This window comes from Caenorhabditis briggsae (genome assembly GCF_000004555.2).
Source record: "Caenorhabditis briggsae complete genome, chrII, whole genome shotgun sequence".
In the NCBI taxonomy this organism is placed as follows: Eukaryota; Metazoa; Nematoda; class Chromadorea; order Rhabditida; family Rhabditidae; genus Caenorhabditis; species Caenorhabditis briggsae.
This window is the reverse complement of record NC_013486.2, coordinates 10,402,822-10,407,800: the sequence shown is the minus strand read 5'-3', so window position 1 is coordinate 10,407,800 and position 4,979 is coordinate 10,402,822.

Below are 4,979 nucleotides of genomic sequence, written 5' to 3'. Positions count from 1 at the left end.
TGAGAATAAGCCTAAATTTAGCAGTGGTCTTATCTATCTGACCAACCTCCATCCAGCCGGCGACGACGCCCGAACCTGCAGGCAGATTTCCTGATTTCCTTTACTTTCTGAAAACTCTCCAAATCTTTTTTTTCTCCTCCCCAAAACTCCCTATTCCTGTAAATATTATCGTCTTCACATTTTCGTTTAACATTTATTTTGGAATGCCTATTTTCCATTACGAAAATTGGGTGTTACCAGTTAATCCCAGATTATCAAAATCTGCAATACCAAAAACTCCAAAACGTTCAAAATTGAAACTGTACATTTACCATACTTTTGTTTTTAGCTTATCTCCACATGATTCATCGGAAAAAAAACAGCAAGCACATCCTTCAAGTGAATTTAAAAATTCCAGAAAACTCTTGATATTGTCTTCCTTGTGTATGAAAGAAGGAGTCATCATTTCCGGTTTCTTTTTTCTGGAATTGGAAAAGGAGGAGAGACAGGCTCGGTGCCATTTTGAAATTCTTTTCACATCATCTCAAATTATTCTTTGTTTTTCTCTTTTCTTTTTCAGCTCACAAACTAGAGTTTGCGAAGCTCATAAGAAAAATAAGCTTCTTCGCAAAACTCAATATTTTTAAAATCTGATTTTAAATTCTGAAAGCATTACTCCAAAACTTTTACCTTTCGATGATTTCAATGAATTTTCGAAGTAGCTGGAAAACCCATTTTTATGAGTGTCTGAATGTGACAAGTTTTTTTATAAGGGTCCTTTCTCATATATATTTAAAGCAGGAAACGCCGAAATGAGATGTGCAAGTGACAGAAAACAAAATCGATGTTTGGTTTCGATCAAGATGAGCAATTCCTGAAACTCGATATACGGCAGATTTGTTTTTTAGTCCTTTTTAGGATCGATCCTCAATTTTACGAGGTTTAATTTTACGAGGTTTTGTATCAGATTTATCGCAAAAGAAGAACCTATAATAGAAGTTTCCCTTACGTTTTAACTTTGAGCCAATTTATCTCGGTTCCTATTGAAAATATTTAAAAAGTGGTCAACTAAGAAATTGTTTATCATCGATGTTTCCTGTTCTGTTCATAATTTCCCTCCTACAAAACCAAATAGATTATGAAAAATACAGAGTGACGAAAGTTGCTGCAAAGCCGAAAAATTCGGAATGCGGGAAAAATATTTCTCAAGAATACTTAACAACTTGGCTACAAGATTCTGATCAACAGTTCAGTTTCGGCTATTTGTTCCTTCAAAATGAAACTAGAGACATTGTGTAATAAAATAAATTCTCGGCAACCCGGGAATTGCAAATTCAGCAGCAACACTGCAAATTGTTTACCACTTGTTGTGGACAATTGATCGAAAAACCCCTACAGAATTTTCTCCAGTCTTCCCTTATACTTCCTCAAGTACGGTACCACCAAACACCATCAGTGCTTCATACCCTTTCTACCATTGCTTCTTGCTTTTTTATTTTTCGTTTCATTGTTTCTTTTTTTGCGTTCTCTCTGTTCATACTTTTCATGTTCTTAACAATGGAGCTTTTTGTGCACATTAGTACGTCTTTCTTCTGCTTTTTGTCTTTCCATAAAAAATAGTGTTGACTGAGAATAGGGACCAGACAGTTGGAGAAAGTTGAGTAAGAGACTACTCTGCAAAATGCTTATTTTCGTTTCCTTCCCCATTTCTTTTTTGCAGAATCGTTTTTTTGCAAAGAGTATATTTCCCGGAGTTTCTATGAAGGGTTTCAGTCAAAAGTGGATTTGAAATTGAGATGAATTGATACATGACATGAGAGAGAGAGAGAGAGAGAGAGATAGAGAGAGAGAGAGAGAGAGAGAGAGATAGAGAGAGAGAGAGAGAGATAGAGAGAGAGAGAGAGAGAGAGAGAGATAGAGAGAGAGAGAGAGAGAGAGAGAGAGAGAGAGAGAGAGAGAGAGAGAGAGAAAGGTGGAATATATTCAAAAGAGTCATAATTATGTATGCACATGAAGACTGGAAAACTTAAGAACGGGACGTTTCACTTCCACACTTCTTTCCGTCTTTTCATCGGGTTTCGTTCAACTTTCAAAGGTTTTTTGAGCTTTATTTTGTGCTCTCGACGACTCTTTTTTTGTCAAATAACTAAGAAAAAAGAAAGGTTCAAAAGATCAAGGATATCTAGTTTTGAATCTGCAGAAACTCTTGAAAAGTTTATTCAAGGTTCATTGAACGAAATTTAAAGTTTTGGACCAGGTGCAAGACGGTTTTTCATGTTTCACTGATTTCTTGATTCGCCAATGTTTTAATCATAAACTGCGCAAAAAATCCTAGTTTCCTGATATTCCAAAAATTCGTACTTGCATGATGTATTCTTAGAATTGGTGTCCTGAAGGTTGGCTCGATGTCTGGTTAGGATAAGAAAAAATCTTAAAGGAGGGAGGACGGGAGATTTTTCGGAGTTTCTTGGAGTTAGGATATGCATTCGGAAGTGATGGTTTACAGTGTTTAAAGTTCACACAGAGCATTGCCATCGTGTCGCTTTCAACTATCCCATACCGCCTCAGCTTGCGCCACCGTTGATCAGTTGGTAGTGGCGCGGCGCCTCCAGCGGTGAGCCCACAAGTTCAACTCCGTATAAACGGAATTTGAAGAAAAATTTTTCATGTCTCACACCTTTAATACGTTCGCCATCCATATTTTTGAAGAAGCCTCGCAGTCTTTATAATTTCTAAGGATATCCACTATGAAAGTTAACAAACATGGTAATAGAAAATGACATAAATTTTCAGTATCACTTTTTCTCAGATAAGCAGAACATAAAGCACCCAAAATCTATGACATCTTCATGTTGGTTTTTGATGAATTATTTTTGTTTGGCAGGTTATTTTTCCGATCTGTTTGACTGAAATCCCACATTATTTCCTCTGAAAATATGGGCGCTGTAATTTCTTGGGTACAAGAATTTCTTTTTTGAAAGTCGAAGGTTTGAAATTCTGCCAAAAGCCAAAAACTACGGTACTTCCAAAATGGGAGTGAGTTTTTTCTGCTGAAGACTGGATCACATGTCCAGCAGCAGCCAATTTTTAAATTTATTTTCCATTCGACTTGAGTAGTTTTCCTTGTCCGCCGGTTTTTTTTTCGTTTCAAACAAGATGGAATTAATCATTTTGCACACACTTGCTCACAACAAAAATTTTTTGCTCCGTGTTGTTGACGGCGTCGTCGTCGCCGTCGTCCATTTCTGCTGTCTCACAGACGCAGCTCCCTCTCTACTCACTCACTTTTTTTGCAAAAAAAAATACTCTCTGCGGTTTTTTGGAGTTGAAGAAGCATCATAGGCTTTTTGAGAGCTGCTCACGTGAAGAAAGTTCATGACTCACTTTCTTGGAATTCCCTCCTCTCATTGTTCCTTCTTCTGAGGACACTCTGTTTTTCGGATGACGAATGGAATTTTCGAGAAATTTTTGTATTTTGTTTACTTGATAATAATCACATATCTTCTGATCTCAATTTTGTATGTCCCCTGTGTTTTCCTGAACCCCTGTTTTTTGATTTCTGACGGAAAAAGCTTGAGAAAAAGATGGCAATTTTTCCAGGGTACGTCTGTCCCCATTGTGGGAAAATAGTTTGCAGACGAGAGGGGGTTTCCTTTTTTTTCCTTGTCAAAACGTCTATTCGGAATTGCTCCAACCTCAAAATATTGTCTGATAGTTTTTTGAATTTCAGAAGTTTGAATGACTTAGGATGAGATTTTTTTCAGATTAGACCGTTGGTTAGAATGATTAGTCACCTGGAGCCGGTACGATTTTTCTGATCTAGAAAAGAAACATTTCTCAAAACTTGCTTTAAATTTCTATAGTTCTCTGCCAAATAGAAAAAAAAATATTTTCGGGAAATGAGAGCTTTGAAGAACCAGCTCTTGTATTTATTCTGCTACTTCCTAGTATACTGCACATACCGTAAAACCTGTATCAGAAGGCCCAACTGACAAAAAATTTACGACTTTATGACAAACAATTCACCAGTTGACAACTTTTTGATATTTTTCACAGAAACCGAGATAAATTGGCTCAAAGTTGAAAATCTGGGAGGAATTACAGGTTTTACGGTATCCAACCTTCTGGGATATTCGTATCCAAGTAAACCTGAATCTGAATTTGTGTTGGGGGACAGGAGATGTTTTGGGTGAGGGTATGCATTCTGACGTGATGGTGTACAGTGTATATTGCTCACACAGTGTCATGTCGCCTCAGATTGCGTCAACGTAGCTCAGCTGGTAGCAGCGCGGCACCTCTAGCGTGGGCCCACAAGTTCAATCCTTCGAGGGGCTTACATGGACGGAATTTCGAGTAGATTACTTTTTACATGTCCTTTTAAAGGAAACTGGAAGCAGCCCAAATGATCTATGTCATTATCCTAGACCTAGAAACACCAAACTCTTCTCTTTTCTACCAATTCTACCCTCTACTTTTCTGCAAACAATTCAATATTCAGCTGCCTTTTTTCTTTCATTTTCTCATTTTCTCTGATTTATCGAGTATAACCCGTTTTTTCATTGACTTCCAGTGTGATACCCCCCCCCCCCCCCCCAGATTATATTAGTTTTTCCTCTTCCGCCGAGCAACTTTTGGTGAAACTCAAGGGTCTTAAGCTTCTTGATTCTTTCTGTATTTTTTTCTTCATTGCACATTATTCTCTCTTCTCTCAAATTTCTGCAAAACGAGATGCGTTTTTTGCTGATGGATCAGACAAGAAGTAGTCATAAAAAGAGCCATTTATCCATCTCCCTTCCTCTTAAGTATTCTCAAATTTCCTATCTCATTTTGGTTTCGGACACACGAAAACTGAAAAAAGTGGGAAACCAGTGATAAAAAGAGCAATTCAGCCATCGCGTGTCATCTCCAAAAATAGTAGAGGTGCGTGTCCGAATGAAGAAGGAAAGATGGGGAAAAACGAGGGATCATTGAGGATTATGAACTTGTGCAACATGAATTTG